Source organism: Prunus avium, chromosome 2 (genome assembly GCF_965620075.1).
Source record: "Prunus avium chromosome 2, drPruAviu1.hap1.1, whole genome shotgun sequence".
NCBI lineage: Eukaryota > Viridiplantae > Streptophyta > Magnoliopsida > Rosales > Rosaceae > Prunus > Prunus avium.
The window spans coordinates 7,433,178-7,451,079 of record NC_142285.1 but is presented as its reverse complement, the minus strand read 5'-3'; the positions used below and the strand labels follow the sequence as shown (position 1 = coordinate 7,451,079).

At 36.0% G+C, this 17,902-nt stretch overlaps 1 long non-coding RNA gene across 1 annotated transcript; it reads left to right on the top strand.

Moving 5' to 3' along the window:
• The first annotated feature begins 8,853 nt into the window (after positions 1 to 8,853).
• Positions 8,854 to 12,159, top strand: LOC148296380 (uncharacterized). Its single transcript, XR_015833558.1, has 3 exons — positions 8,854 to 9,969; positions 10,058 to 10,292; positions 11,918 to 12,159. It is a non-coding gene; the product is annotated as an uncharacterized LOC148296380 (long non-coding RNA).
• Positions 12,160 to 17,902: the final 5,743 nt, after the last annotated feature.

Genomic DNA, 17,902 nt, shown 5'->3' with positions numbered 1-17,902 from the left:
GGATATTTTGACTTCATTTTCAACATCTATTATTTCATAACCATTAATGTTGGGGGTGTATTCAATTAAGAGTTTAAAAGAGTTTAAAAATCTAGATGTATTCAATTAAAATTTTAAAAGAGTTTGTAAAAGTTTGGGTGTACTCAATTCATATTTCAATTGACTTTAAAAAAAGACATCGAAATCTAGGTGTATTCAATTATGACTTTTTAGAAGTCAAACCAAGTTTAGGTGTGTATTCAAAAAGTCATTTATTTTGAAGGAATTAATAAGTTGCCTGATTTCGTTAGAATTTAAAGTGGTAAGTATAAATACAAAAGGCCCTGAGAAATCTTATGTCAACCCTAGGAACTTTGAAAGTGCTCCACGCACTACCAAAAAAATGAGTATTTGGGGCATTTAATATTCGCCTCAAAAAGCACTTGTAGAGGCAGATATCTTGCAAAACCGCCCCTAATGAGAAGGAGGGGCAAAAAGAGAATGGGCCCCTAATACAGGCGCCTCTATTGTTAATAGGGGCAGAAAATCTCAAAGATCCACCCTTAGTATTTGTGTTGCCATGTTGGCAAATTACATTAAAGGTCTTCATTACAGGCGCAAACATCCGCCCCTAATACTTTCAATTATTAATTTGAAAAAAAAAACACACAAAACACAAAAGCCGCTCAACTCGAACACAAATTTTGTGTTTTGAATTCAAAATTTACAAAAACAATCGAAATTATTCTTCTTTCCCCCTTTTCTCTTCCATACAAAGTTTGAATTTCAAACCCACATCCACTCAACTCGAACACAGCTTTACAGAGGAAATCTCTAAGCGTTTCTTCTTATTTTACTGCAGCACACAGCATTTCAACGATTCCTCTTTTCTAGATCAGCAACTGTTAATTAACAATATATCAACAATTAATAGACTAACATTAACCAAAATTTTAAACAAAAAAGAACAGTCGTATAATTTGTATGAACAAACCTTGAGGAAAAATCAATCAAATGATTAAAATTATCCAAGAAATTATTCACCATTCCACTTCAAATTCTTCAAAACCTGTGGAATGTACCTGCAAAAATGAAAACTTCAAAAAGAATAAAAAAACATGGATTAAAGAATACAAATTGAGTTTTTCTTTTCTCTATTGCAAACCTTCCTTGTGCTCTTTCTTTCACTTTCTCGGATACACCAAGTGAATATTGCAAGGGAGAAAGAATAAGAAGAAATGGGAAAGAAAAGATGACGAAGAATGAAGAAAAGAAGAGAGAACGATTTCAGAGCTAGACAAGAGCAAAAATGAAGGAACAAAGAGAAGAACTAAGAAAGAATGAAAATGAAAAGAAAAAAAAAAGAGATGAAGGGTTGTGCGGCGCTGGAAGAAGAGGAAGAGAGAAATAGGGGAAGTGGGTGCGTTGGTGTTGGAGAATTAGGGTTTAGATTAATCTCTTTTTTTTTATATACTAAAAACAGCCCCTGAAAAGAAATAATTAAATTTAAAAAATAAAAACATTCATCCGCCCCTAATAAAAGTCATTAGGGACCAATCTTATTCGCCTCTAATAATTGAACTTTATAGGGGCTGTGTTAAGCGCTCCTATAGGTAATAAAACTAATAGAGGCATTTACTATGCGCCCCTATTATTGTTATAGGGGCATGTCCATATTTCCGCCCCTAATAAACATTAATAGAGGCAGATCCTTATTTCCGCCCCTAATTTACTGCCCCTAATACTCACGTTTTTGGTAGTGACGCTTTCTAGTCTTTGAATGTGTGTGCTTGTCAAGTGGAAGTAAAAAAATCTCCTCTTTTTCTACTACGCTTTCATATATGTATGATCTCTCATCTTCCCAATAGTTGCTGTTATTGTACATCTCATATATCATATACCTTCAATATCGATAGTCTTTGAACGTTTGTTTCTCCTTTTTCCCAATAGTTTTTGTTGCTGTTACAAATAAAAAGTTCCAATCTCTTCTCTTTGAATAGTTGATGTTGCTATACATCATATAGCAATGTACAGTAGCATCCCAATTATTTTTTCTACTTTTCCTTCTTCTTGTTTTATTTTTTATTTTTGTTGTTGTTATTTCTTCGTTTCTCCATGGAGGAAGGCTCACCTTGAGTTTTTCTTAAGGGTTACAGATTACCCAAGCAGAGTCACGCTACAGAAGTTAGGATGCAAAGAGTGAGATGATGTTTGACCCCAACATGGACGCGCCACCATCTGCGGACATAGTGATACCTAAATCAGTTTTTGGTTCTGAGAGCTTCATGGATAAGCTCATGAATAAGGTAAACTTGGTTCGAAACATTGGAATTGATGTTAATTCTTTGGGGGCAGAGTATGTGGGTTTTAATGACGATGAGGATGTGACTGTTTCTCACGGAGATCGTGGACCGTGTATCCAGTTTTTCAGATTGCGTCATGGACTGTTTTTGCAAACCTTGGCAGAATGCTCTTATTATCAAGCTCCTGGGGAGATCACATACAACTATCTCCATGCTCGACTCCAATAAAAGTGGAGCCTAAAGGAAGGGTGGAAATTGTTTGATTTGGTCAATGATTACTTTGTTCTTCGTTTTAAGCTTGAGAAGGATCTCAATTTCGTTTTGACTAGGGGACCGTGGATCATTGTTGGTTAGTACTTGGTTATGCAGAAATGGAGGCCCGGGTTTTGTCCTGCAACTGTGAAGATCACTCAAATGGCGGATTGGATTCATGTTTCTGCGATTCAATTGGAGTGTTTCGATGTGTGGGCTTTGAAAAGAATTGGGAATTTGTTGGGGAAGATTGATGCTCTCACTACTTCTCAGAATCATGGGAAATTTGCACAACTTTGTGTAGAGTTGGATTTGTCTCAGCCTCTTGAGGCATTTGTTCAAATTAACAATGTTTGGTACAATGTGGAGTATGAAGGCCTTCCGAATATTTGTTATATGTGTGGTCAAAATGGTCACAAAAGGGAACACTATGATGTGCAAGATGTTGCCTCTATGGAGAAGACTAGTGATGGATCCAATTTGGGTAATGATGGTTTGGTAGGAGGTGATACTGTAATGGGGAAAAAGGGTATTGATGATGGTATTGAGAATTTGCATGGGCCATGGATGGTATTGAGAATTCCATGCCCCAATAGCATGATCAAGAGCATTGATTAAGAGAAGGATCGTACTACATGGTAATTTCAACTAAATAGGTTCACAACCCCATTCTATTTTGGTTTGGGCAACCGTGACATATTGCTAGATGTCACTCACGGTTTGTGAAAGCCCTGAAAACAAAATATAATCTAGTTCTCATAAAGGGAGAATTAAAAGGAAGTTTTAATTCACAATTGACCAATAAAGAGTTTTGAATCGCCTACTAGCTTGTCGATTATAACCTAATGGATGGCACACCGATAAGGTTAGATGAAATGAAATAAATATAATGTGCATAGACTTATTAATTTAATAGAGATTGAATTAATTAAGAGAATGCGAAAAAAGGGTATTTTGGGCCTAAACTATGAAATTGGGTTTAAGGGCCTTTGGGCTTGGACCCAATGGGCTAATTGAGTTATGTGGGCATAGTAGGATGACCACTTGAGCCCAACAAGCCCAAATATACCCCATGGCCGGTTTTACCTGGAGGGAGACTTAGGTCTCCTTCTTGTGGTTCTATATATGTGAACTTTGTCTCTTGAGAAAAGTTAAGGTTTTTGAGCTAGTTTCAACAAAGGAGTTAGAACACCATCAAGCTCCTCCCACCTAGCCAAAAATCGTCCACCCTAGGAAATGAGTAGTGGCGGATCTATGATTGTTATATCTTGAGGTCATAGTGTAAAAATTCTGATTTTTTTTTTAAAAATAAAAATAACACTAAAAAAAGTAGAAATCAGTTTGATATAAATTAGTTGGACTAACATTGAGTAAGAGTCTTACATCTGTATTGATTCGTGAAGTCGTTTTGGCTCGCCGCTTACAAAAAAAAAAACCCCTTGTAGCAGCGCAAGGTCCTTCACATTAGTTACCTGCAATGTGGAAAGAGAAAATATATAAATATATGAATGTAGATAGAAAAAGCATATGAGGTTAAACTAGGCCTCGTCAATGGGCCGGGCCGGGCCCAGCCCAAAATTAACGAGCTTGGGCCAAGCCGGGTCAGGCTCAAACAGGTAAAAGAATATTAACGGGCCGGGCGGGGCTGGGCTTTATTCAATAAATCAAAGCCCAGGCCCGATCCATGGGTCGGGCTTTAATGGGCTTTATCGGGCTAGGCCGGGCAAGCCCAATTGGGCCGGGCCAAAATGGGCTTAGTAATAAAAAGTCAAATTTCTGAAATTCATTTCATTTCCTGTTAAGTATGAAGCTCAAAAAATGTGAATGTCTTACAAACCTTATACAACCATTAAAATTATGCACTTTCTAAACAAAAGGTCTTACAAAATCACAATCTACTACAACCAAGTTATGCAAAATCAAATTAAATTCACTCACAATCTCATCAAAAGCTTCACTGAAGGCTTACTCAAAAGCATGATACTGTCCCAAAGTCTGTTACTACAATAAAAATCAAATGCTTGCAAAATAAAATATAGTCCTATTACATAACATTTCAACTTTGAATGGTCTCATTTTCAGATTCACCAACAATCTCAACATCACTGTCTACCATCCAATCTGGTCTTGATGCTCTAATGTTCATTAATTCTTCAGCTCGTTGCTCATCCACTGTTGCATCTTGCTTTCTTGAATCTGCCAAGGCCCAATCTTTCAAGCAAATTAAAGCTTCTATTGTACTCTTTCAAGCAAACATGATTCTGATGCTACAGTAGAAGCTGGAATAGGTAGCAAATCTCGAGCCATAAGGGAAACAATAGGGTATAATGATTGATTGTTTTTCCACCAACCCAAAAGACTAAATTGATTATCATCAACAACTTCTATTGTTGGTAAATCAAGATAAAATTGTAATTCAGAAGTGTTGGTAGAGGAAGAAGAAGAAGAAGAAGAAGAAGAAGATAGCTTTTTCCTTTTCCAGCCTTCAATAGAGAAATTTCTCATTATAGGGACAGATATAGAACCAGGAGTTTGGCCAGTAGAAGTTGCAACAACATTTTGCACATTTTGAACAACATCAGGAATTACATTCTTCTTGTAGATATCAAATAACTAAAATAATAGTGTCTTTATAGCTAAAATTTTTGAGTCAATGGTTTATTGATCAATACCTATCATGTCTAACCATTCAGCAATTGCAAATAATTTAAACCTAGGGTCCATAATAGTAGCAAAGCAAAAAACCATAGGAAACTCTTTCCAATATTTATCAAATTTTGTTTTCATTTCAGTCAAAGCATCCTTAAAAACAGAAAATTCAGAATATGCAGCAAATGATCCATGAATATCTATTAAACAATTAATAACATGACTTGAAGTAGGATAATACACACCAGAAAATATCTTAGTTGATGAATAAAAATTTGTAAAAACCCACTAACAAGTTGTGCTATTGTCCAATCTTCTTCACTAGGTACTTGTAAATTACAAAAACGTGATTCATTTACCTTTTGAACATACCTATGCAAAGGGGCTTTATACTTTAGAGCAACATGTATAAGCTCATACGTTGAATTCCACCTATGAGGCACATCAATATCTATATTTTTCTTTCCCATATGGAAATCACTACAACATTTCACCCAAATTTCATGTCTCTTGTTAGATGAATTCATGCTACGAACAATATCAGTAATTTTATCAATAGACGGAGATAAAACTTTAAGTTCATCTTCCACAATCAAATTCAATATATGACAACAACATCGTACATGAAACAACTTTTCATGCACAGAATCCAGCAAAAGAGTTGATGGAAGTATACTTGCAGTTGAATCATTATTTGATGCATTATCTAATGATAGAGTAAATATTTTGTTGTGAATGTGCCAAGATAACAATTCATCAAATATATGAGTTGCAAGTGACTCTCTGGTGTGTGGGTACTCAATCATTTTAAAGCAAATTATCCTTTTATTCAAACACCACTCTTTATCGATAAAATGTGCAGTGAGTGACATATAACCCATTTTCTGTCGTGATGACCAAACATCAGAAGTTAGAAGTTGCTGTCAGAAAGAAAAAAAAAATTATTTAGTTCAAACGTGAACTATTGGATGACCAACAATTAGGTCCATATGGAATACGGGCACGAGTACAAGGCCGAGCTTCTTTGGGCGCGTTACTCCTCCATGCTGATGTATGCTGTGGGATTCGTTTGGATTATAGGGGCTCTATCAGAGTCCATATATTTTATAGATTGCTCTGGTGGGGCTTTAGGATATAGGGCCCCAAATCTTCCATTGGGGATGCTTTTTTGCACATGGGCTCTATATTATAGAGCTCCAAGGAGGTTGAGCCTAATTTAAGGCTCCCATTGGGATGGCTTTAGATAAATGTTATGGAAGATTTGAAAAAATACAACTCCAACCATGCTCCCTATCCATTTCCTAAAATAGGGAGACCTCTAGGAGCTCCTAAATCTGAGGAGAGAGAAAGACTCCTAATGACAACCTATAATTTAATACTGCTTTATTTTATGAGTATTTTAAACCTTTAATTAATGCTAACTTTTTATTTATTTATAGAAATTGACCAATTACAAAATAGTTATAGCATATATGAGTCCCTAAACTAGATAGTACGATTGGAGTTGGGCTTCTTAGATCTAGGTCCAAAACGATTAGCTATCATTGGGTTTAGTCCTCGCGTTTTTGGTTTTAAATGTAGGTCCTTTGACATTTATTACTTTTTTGTTGTGTCAATTTTACCCTTTGAGGTAAATAAGGAAAACACATTGAAAATCTAAATTTAATGTATTATTTCCTTGTAATTGAATTCTAGAATTTAAAATTTTGAATGTTTTCCTTGATAATTTCAGAAATATATGGATAAAATACAATTTAATCAATAAAAAGTAAAGACCCACATATTATACCAATCGATCAGACAAACACCCACATTAAATTATGTACCTGACATATAAGTAAATAGTGTTATTATTAGCAACGAAAATACTTAGTGATAAATTAGAAGACTACCTAAAAGTCATATACAAAAATAGACAAAATAAAATTGTATGTTACCTAGAAAAAAAAAAAGGTACATAAAATACTATTACACATTGTCGAATATATGAAACGACATATATATACCTATGCAATGGGCAATAGGCAATATGAAATAAATGATTATTGCCTGATTCAAGTCATAAGGGGCAACATTGGAACAAAAAATGATTTTAAAAATAAAATAATAAAAATATTTAAAAATGAATGTAATTCTATGTGACACAAAAGTCAAAGGACTTGGATCAAAGTCACTAAATCTGAGGATTAAACCCAACTCCTTAATAGGAATTTGGATCTATATCAATTTTTTTTATAAATTTTATAGAGAGCTCATAAAATAGCTTTTATATGTTTTTTGCTAAATTTTAACTAAAAAATAGGGAGCATGATTGTAAATGCTTTTAGAAAATAGATAAGATATGGATGAAAGGTATAGAGACAAGGAGTTGCATCCATCTACCTCCATTATTATCTAACAAAATGGATGAGATATGGATGAAGACACGAGTTGCATCCAACCACCTCCATTATTATCTGCAATTCGATCAAGACAGTCTTGATCTCAATAGGACCCTTCTAGTCAAAGAAGAGAGAAGATATGATACTCATATTTACATCGAAGTTTACCTTTTTCAAATCAAATAGCCGCAAATTTCCCGTTGCGAAGTGCTCCATTCAGGAGATATATTAGAACTGAGAATGCTACTGTGAGTAACGATGGCTAACCATGAGGGCACGAAATCTTTTGCTTCTTCATATATAATATATATAATTTTTAACGAGCTCTTTCTTAGTAAAAAAAATTGCATTGATTTGTATACCAATGGTCTCAGGTTCGATATTATGTGTGTTTGTGGTTAATGTTATGAAATAAAATGGTGGTTTTGGAATCTCATCCAAAATTTTAATTATTTTTTAGTTCCAATGTTTATTAAAAAAAAACAAACCTAACATAAACAAAAAATAATTTAACAACAAAAAAAATTAGCACAAAAATTAAATTACATGATAAAAAATAAATATAGAGCTCCAGTTTAGAGTCTCCTATGGAGCTCTAAATGTAGTTTTATCAACCACATTTGGAAGCCAACGTTAGGTTTGCTGTAAGGAAAGAGAATCTTTACACGTGTCCCCAATTTGAGAGGCAAAATAGTGGAGTTCTCGTGCCCATCATTATTATATGGTCCGGTTATTATCACGTGATACTTACCAAATGGTAGGCTTAGTTTGGTATTGCTGTGCTTTTTAAAAAAACTGCTTCTGCTGTGCTGCGAGAATAAACAGCTGTGAAGTGAAGCAGCTAGGTGTTTGGTAATTCGTATTTGTAAAAGTGCTGTGAGTAAAAAAAGCAGTGTCATAGCGTTTGGTAAACTTTTTTTTAGAAGTGCTGTGAGAGTGTATAATGACCAAAAAGGGCATAATACAAAAGTGTTATTTATTTATTTATTTATGTTTTAAAACACAAGGAAGTTCAATACACTTACAATTTTTTTTTAAAGAATCTTAATTATAATTTACACTTTTCCCACACAAAAACAAAAACAAATTATTAAAAATAATAAATAAAAAAAAATTAAAAACTCAAAACCAGCCGACACCTTTCTTTTTGCCTTTTTCTCATTTTTATTTGTTTCTTCCTCTTCACTTCCTTTCTTTATTCTTCTTCCCTTCCTGTTTTCTTTTCTTCCTCTTTTCCTCTTCCTTTCTTTATTCTTCTTCCCTTCCTGTTTTCTTTTCTTCCTCTTTTCCTCTTCCTTCCCAGGCCCCCCCCCTCTCGCCCTTTTTTCCTTTCCTCTTCTCCTCCTTTCTCTTTTCTTCTTCCTTCCAAGACTTCTTCCCTTCCCATGTTTTTTTTTTAATTCTTCCTCTTTTCTTCTACCTTCCCAGGCCTCTTTTCTTCCTCTCTGGTTCTTTCTTCCCAGCCTCCCCCGCCACTCCATCGCCATCTATCTTCACTCTTTTTTTCCCCTTTCTTTCTTCCTCTTCCTCTTCTTCTTCTCTCCCTCCCCATCCGCCACTGCCAGGCCCTCTCCCCCCCCCCCTTTTTTTTTCCTCTGTTTCTTCCTTTCTTCTTCCTTTCCAGGCTCCATTCCCCTTTTTTTTCTTCTTTCTCCCTCCTCTGCTTTCTCTTTTCTTCTTCCTTCACGGGCCCCAATTTTTTTTTCCTCTGTTTCTTCCTTTCTTCTTCCTTTCCAGGCTCCATTCCCCTTTTTTTAGCTTTGAGGGATTGAGGAAGGGAAAAAGTTGCAGAGAGAGGATGAGGTGAGCAAGTTGCAGAGAGAAAACAAAACAACTACAAAAAATCCAAGAGGAACAACTACTGGGAGGCTCGAACCGGGATAACGAGGATAAAAGTCTGTAATTGTTTGAAACAAATAAGGGCAATATGGGTAATATGAAAATTTCATTAAACCTTCCGCATGCTTCTCCTCGCAGCAGTTTTCAGAAGCAGCTCCCCACCTGCTTCTGTTTTTTAGCTTTGAATGACAGCAACTTATTAAATAAGCAGCTTATTTTTGTTTTACCAAACACCCAAATCTTCAAAACTTTTTTTTAAAGCTGCTTATTTTTTAAGTTAAGCAACCCCAAACCAGCCCGTAGTACGGATAAATAGTAGAACGACTGGAAATCAATTACTAAGGAGAATGCAAGTAAACGTTTATATGTGAACAGAGGAGAAAGACGTTAACTTTAAAACTTCAATAGCTGAAACCTTCCCACCATCAGCGATACTACTTCCATTTCTGCAATCTTCCTCTTAATCTACTTCCATATGTGGCGGAATAACCGATTCTCCAGGAACCGTGAACAGCGTCGAAACCATAAGCCTCGCTCGCTTCGCCATCGAAGAACACAACAAGGAGGTAAAAACCCTTTTATTATATTTCTGTCAAACAAAGATTGTGAATGGGATTTTGATTAATTAGTTAATTTGATTGAATAATTGTGCAGCATAATGGTCTGCTTGAGTTTGTGAGGGTGGTGAATGAAAAGCGGCAAGTAGTTGCTGGGATGAATCACTATTTGACTATTGAGGCCACCGACGCGGGCAAGAAGAAGCTCTTTGAAGCCAAGGTCTATGTGAGGCCTTGGGAGCACTTCAAGAAAGTGTCGGAGTTCAAGGAAGTGAAGTCCACGGAAGTGCAGGAGTTCAAGCACATTGCTGACTCTTAGTTTGTGTCGAGAGGTTTGTGCCCTTTCATTTGTTTCTTCTTCTTTTGTTTTTTTATTTTTTTTGTTTTCATAATTATAGTAAATTTGGCTTAGATTTTCAAATTCAACTTACCTTACCTGCGACCTTTCACTTTTTGTTCCTATAAATAAACCCATGACTAAGATCCAACTCATCAAGTTATCTTATTAAGCTCAATATCTAATTTATTATAATTTTTTATTGCCAAAATACCCCTACTTATATTTCAACGTGTAATGGGGTGGTGTTTTAATTTTTGATTCCCCAATTTATTGTGGTGATTCCCTTTGCAATTAATTATCCGTTTTATTATTAAAATTCATTAATAGAGTCAACAATTTGTTGGCCGAAAAAGGCAATTTTCCTTATTGCCTTTTTGAAATTTTGTTCCATCTTTCCTGGATAATAATCTATCTATTTTAGAACTTGGATTTCATTTATTGTACCTAATTTTTCCATGGATAACAATCTACCTATTATTTTTTATTATAAATTATTGTGTATCTACATTTTCTATAAATTATTGTGTACCTATTTTTCTATAATAATCTACCTATTATTTTTTTATAAATGATTGTGTATCTATATTTTCTATAAATTATTGTGTACCTATTTTTCTATAATCTACTTTTTTCATGGATAATAATCTACCTATTATTTTTTCTATAAATTATTGTGCATCTATATTTTCTATAAATTATTGTGTACCTATTTTTCTGTAATAATCTACCTATTATTTTTTATAAATTATTGTGTATCTATATTTTCTATAAATTATTATGTACCTATTTTTCTGTAAACTTTTTGAGTAAATAATATACTTATATTTTATTTAAATAATATACCTATATTCTTATATGTATATATTTATATTTATATTTTTCATAGGTACATTATTGGATATATAATTTACAGAATTTTTTTTTTTGGGTTTGCAATATTAGGGGTGATATGTAGAGGGAATGGTAACAAAAAAAGAGGGGTGATTGATATGCTATTAATAGGGAGTATTAATTAAAATTATGGTAGTTAATGAAATGCTTGAAATAAATTATAAATAAAATATGAAGTTTGGTGGCAACGATGTAAAAATATAGGAATACTATGACCTCTTATATCATACTGGTCATTTAAATCTGAAATTGGATTTTACATATAGATTTATAGATTGGTGGGTATATGTCTAGGAAGTAGAAAATATAGGGACCTATATTGGACAAGCCCTTATAATCACCTGGTCATTTCTTTGGAAAACATTAGTAAAAGGATGATAAAGAAATCCACAAGTTGGCGGTAGTTATGAACTCATATTGCTAATGTCTATAGGAGGATCTTTCAGTTCCTTGAGTGGCTCCTTTTCTTCTTTGGTTGCAGCCATAAGTGATTGTATATACTCAATTTCCTTCTTCAGTCTTTTGTTTCCGCTTAGTAGCGGGCGAAAAATGATAAAGGAAATATTTTGTTATGTATTCTTCTTCTTTTCATAGTTGGGTAGGATAGGAAGGAGACTCTTCATCTTCTTCTTATGCAGAAACAAAACCATTTCAGAATTGGCATATTTTTAGCCTTTGAGTTCTGTTTTAAAAGTATGATTAATATTGGTCTATATGTTTAAACAGTGAGAGCAGGTGATGAAGAAAATGGAAAGTTGAAGTCTATCTATGAATTGGGGAGGCAAAGAAGCTAAGTTTAAAGTTGAAGTCTAAGAATAACGGAGCCACAAAGCTGTTAATATATTGGGGTGTATACATGATTTAATGGCTGTTATAGTATTTCTCTTGTGCCAATCTTCTAAGAATAAGGTGTTGTTGCGGACTTGTTTTTCCAATTTGTTGTATGCAATGTGTTATAATTCTATTCACCATATCTTTATCCCTACATGCAATGTGCTGGAATTAATTGTGAAGGCGTTTCTGATATCAATTGACTTTCCGCTTGTACGGACTCCAATTTTTTAAGCTCTCTTAAGTTTAGGAGATACATTACCAGATGTGCCAAAAAGCATAGTAATAAGTGAACAAATTGACCTAAGAGCGGCCACTAATTTTGTTATAATCATGGAGTTTTTTTTTCATAAAAAACTAAAATTAAGAAAAAGCGAAATTGGCTACAATAGCCACTTTACAAAACTTCTATTCCAAAATGGGGAAGTGGCTATTATTGAATAAATGTTTTGAAAAGTGGCTATTTTAGCACAAATCCCTAATAAAAACCATACAAGGTTATAAGTAGCGAGAATCAAGAATTAGTGAAACTGTATGTCATTGTTAGAAGTATGCTCTAGAGCCAATCATGAGATGTAAACTTTAAGGATATTTCACTTTATTAATTAAGGGCATTATGTTGTTTTGAGTAATGATCTTAGTCATTTACTTAACCAACAAGTACATGGATCATGAGACTTATAAAGTGACTTAAAGAAGTTAAGTTCATGAGACCTTTCTGTACCATATGTCCACATCCTAAATAGTTCTTGGTCATAGGATAATCAACTGGGCTTTGATAATCCACAATGACCATCATGCATTATATCTACTCAATCAAGAGGATGACTAGTCTCGAGTTATTCGTGTGGAGACACTAAGATAAGTGTATGAGTGTTCAATAAAGAATGAATTCACTAAACGCGATCAAAAGAGAGAACTTGAATGGAAGTTTTACTTACATGTCAATCAAGATCTCTCAAGTTTGAATAGTGCAAATTAGTCCTTGACCTGAGGCACCACAAGTTGTCTCATGGAAGCGTCATGGGCCGTTAGCCATGTTGAAGCGTTGTGTTCCTCTGGGCATAACCCAAAAGTATGACTAGGGTTCGCGATCAATTCATAGAGACATGTGAGTGTACAACAAAGGATCTCTATCTCCAGTAAAGGAGGAGAATGCTCAGAAGATGTGATTCGGAAGTCTTTGGCCAAAGCAACGAACTAGATCAACAATTGAGATTGTCATCATGCTCTAATGAATCACATGAGACTGTAGATTATGCTAAGGGATTGACATGAATTCCATGCCCCAATAACATGATCAAGAGCATTGATTAAGAGAAGAATCGTACTGCAAAGTAATTTCAACTGAATAGGTTCACAACCCCATTCTATTTTGGCTTGGGAAACCGTGACATGTTGCTAAATGTCACGGTTTGTGAAAGCCCTGAGAACAAAATATAATCTAGTTCTCATAAAGGGAGAATTAAAAGGAATTTTTTATTCACAATTGACCAATAAAGAGTTTTGGATCACCCATCAGCTTGCCGATTAGAACCTAATGGATGGCACACCAATAAGGTTAGATGAAATGAAATAAATATAATGTTCATAGACTTATTAATTTAATAGAGATTGAATTAATTAAGAGAATACGGAAAAATGGTATTTTGGGCCTAAACTATGAAATTGGGTTCAAGGCCTTTGGGCTTGGACCCAATGGGCTAATTGAGTTATGTGGGCATAGTAGGATGACCACTTGAGCCCAACAAGCCCAAATATACCCCATGACCGGTTTTACCTAGAGGGAGACTTAGGTCTCCTTCATGTGGTTTTATATATGTGAACTTTGATTCTTGAGAAAAGTTAAGGTTTTTGAGCTAGTTTCAAGAGAGGAGTTACCATCAAGCTCCTCCCACCTAGCCAAAAAATGGGCCACCCTAGGAAGTGAAGTGAGCATTAGCATCATTTCCTTCCAAGGCTGCATCATATCCTCCATCTTCCTTGGTGTGGAAAAGTTAGAGATCACCTCTATTGGTGATTTGATGAATCTATAAGGCCTTCCATAAGGTGATCAACTCAAAAGATGTCAATCTTGAGTAGTGCTTCAAGGGTAAAGTTTCTACTCTCTCTTTCTCTTAGTCTAGAATGTTTAGGTGTAGAACAATCTAAACCAAGCCTCAAGATACTTGGGGTTAGTTATGTCAAGGCTCAAAGATTAAATTTTAAAGCTTCTGTTGCCTAAAGTTACTTGTAACCTTATCTTTATGGCTAAATATAACTAAGATTTTAATGTTTCCTTCCTTGTTACCAAAACTCAAGAATCTGGTTGAAATGACATCATTAATTCATTTAACTAATAATCCTTGCAAATATTGTTGGAGAAATATGAAAAAAAGAAGATGAAACGGCAGTACTGGGAGAAAAACATTGGTGAATTTATTTTATTTCTATTTTTAAAAAACTTACTTGTTAATTACTGTTGCCCCCGTAGTGTTATTCATTTATTGTAAGTGTACTTGTGCCAAAAATAATGTAAACAGGGTCGTAATTGGAACTTTTGAAAACGCTAGTTCATACATTTTTGTTCATTTTGGTCCTGAGCAAGTCTCGGGTTTCTTGAGAGCTTTAGAGAACTTATCCTTTTTCGTTCTCATAAATACGACCCCACATCTACTCCCATATATCTAATTAAGAGTTTTCTGCCTAACTCCTCTTGAAAACAAGATATTAGTGTCAATAAATGCAAAGCATAACATACACTTCAGCAAACAACACACCAACCATCATATGAATGAGTAGAGTTGTGTGTTCAACTTTTTTGAGTCTCACCCAATCAGTTTGTCTATTGAACCTAGACCATGGGATCTCCAATCAACTAGGTTAGGTTTCCGCCTGGCTCAACTCATTGCATTGGCTTTAAATGCATTCCCCTCGATGTAAATTTAATTTGCTCTCTTGGTAGGCCTATTGTCGAAGGCTCTGCAATATTTTCCTTTGACTTCACATATTCCATGGATATAACTCCATTTGATAGCAATTTTCTAATTGTATTATGCCTACACCTGATATGTCTGGACTTACCATTGTATACACCACTTTTGGCTCTTGCATGAGCTGCCATACTATCACAGTGTATACAAATTGTTGTCACATGCTTAGGCCACATTGGAATGTCCTCTAGGAAGTTTCTAAGCCATTATGCTTCTTCAGCAGCTTTATCTAAGGCTATAAACTCTGATTCCATTGTAGAATGTGCTAAACATGTCTGCTTAGAGGATTTCCAAGACATTGCTGCTCCACCTAATGTAAACACATATCCACTAATTGACTTGGTTTTTGTACTGTCAGAAAGCCAATTTGCATCACTATAGCGTTCCAGAACTTGTGGATATTTTGTATAATGCAATCCATAATCTAGGGTGTATTTCAAATATATTAACACCTAGATTAATCCCTCCCAATGATCATGTCCATGATTGCTTGTGTATCTACTAAGCATGCTTATTGAATAAGCTATGTCAAGCCTAGTAAAATTCATTAATTACATTAGGCTCCCAATTACTTAGGAATACTCCAACTGAGAAATTGCATCTCCATTATTTTCTTTAACTTGCAATTTACATCAAAAGGAGTCACAGCAGGTTTGCAGTCAAATTGACCAAACTTTCTTAAAATCTTTTATGCATAATGGAATTGAGTAAGAACATAGCCATCACTATTTCTTTTGATTTGAATTCCTAGAATGACATCAGCTTGACCCAAGTCTTTCATGTCAAAACTTGAATTAAACATCTTCTTTGTAGAATTTATTGCATATCCTTATTTGTTCCCATTATGAGCATGTCATCGACATATAAACATACAAGAACACATTCTTGTTCCCATTGTGAGCATGTCATTGAGCTATAGGAGGTTAAAAGGGAGTATTTGAACAAATTTGATTGTAGCCTATTATTATAGGAGGGCAAACATAAATGTGTAGTGAGATGAATTATGCATTGCATAAAATTAGGGGATGAAAAAAGGTTAGCCACCAAATAAAGATCTAGTGGCATAATTTGTAAATAAATCAATTTACATGGACACATTGTCATTTAATTGGGTTTTGTTTGTACCATATCTGACCCTCCACTCATACAGCGACGCGTGGATTGGTAAAACTCCCCAATTGCCCAAGGCAACGAACAATCGGTATCACCTACCGATTCTACCGAACAAACCTCGAAAACCCCGTCCAAAATATCCAAAGACTCGTGTCAACCTCGCAGGGCCCTCCCATGAGTCCCACATTGAAATTAAGTACTAAGAGCATACCAAATGCCCACTATAAATAGGCCCCTTCACTACAATACAGGGGCAAGGACTCTGGTAGGCGAAGCAACTTCGGAGATTCGAAGAAAAACCGGCCGGAAGAAGCCTTCACTTTGCTCAATACCACTTATGAGCACATCCTCATGACAGAGAATCAGATGATACCGAAGCCAAACAACCGCAAGCTCCCTCGGCAGAACGAGAAGGACACAGGGGTCTTCTGCCGATACCTCCAGTACAACGGCCACGATAGAATCATGCATCGCGCTTCGTAAAATTGTCGAACGCCTAATCAACGAAGGGAAACTAAACGCCATGCTAGAATCCAACTCCCATTCTAAAGTCCTAAACATAGATGCTCATCTACATTCATGCTTGTTCATGCTTTGTTCATACAAAAATTCAACAAATTCAACACTTTGATTCACTAAAATAAAAAACACAGCAACATACCTTGTTCACACGGTGGTTCCTTCTCGTCGGAAATCGCCTCCGCCTTGATAAAGCTCACCGGAAATCGCCTACAACGCCTTAGCACAGTCGCCGGAAATCGCCTCTCACAAGCTCTGATTGCTCTCAAAAAACTTCCAAGTATTTCAACTATCGTCCCCTCCTTACATTTATAGGACGAACCTAGCATCGGGAAACGAAGCGACGCATCGGGATACGAAGCGACGCATCGGGATACGAAACGACGGGACCCTTCGCAGCCATACCGACACGTGTCACACATGCATGGGGGAGTCCAACCGTCGTCACTCGAAACGTCTCCAATTCTCAGAAGCACTTCAACTTCCCAGAAGCTACAACTCTCACCACTTTCGAGCGCAACTCCACTGGCTAACGGCAGGCGCACATTGATGAGTTTTCACTCACCTCTCGTGCTGAACGGCAAGCGCACATCGATGAGTTTTCACTCACCTCTCGTGCCAAACGACCTCTCGTGCCGAACGACAAGCGCACATCGATGAGTTTTCACTCAACCTCTTGTGCCGAACGACAAGCGCACATCGATGAGTTTTCACTCAACCTCTCGTGCAGAACGGCAGACGCACATTGATGAATTTTCAATCACCTCTCGTGCCGAACGGCAGGCGCATATTGCTGAGTTTTCACTCACCTCTCGCCGTCTCTTTTCCAAGCTCACTCGCTCGGGCACTTGGGGGACTACATGACCACCATCGGCAAGAACGAGACCATCGTGTCTGGATCAGAATGCCGAAGACAGATTCAAGTCCCCAACCAAGAAGTCGCTTCTCAATCGGTAACTTGGGGGACTACTGTTTGTACCATATCTGACCCTCCACTCATACAGCGACGCGTGAATTGGTAAAACTCCCCAATTGCCCAAGGCAGCGAACAATCGGTATCACCTACCGATTCTACCGAACAAACCTCGAAAACCCCGTCTGAAATATCCAAAGACTCGTGTCAACCTCGCAAGGCCCTCCCACGAGTCCCACATCGAAATTAAGTACTAAGAGCATACCAAATGCCCTCTATAAATAGGCCCCTTCACTACAATACAAAGGTAAGACTTTTCAGCTTGACTTTTATACTAAATACATTGTCAGTAGCAAAAGCTCT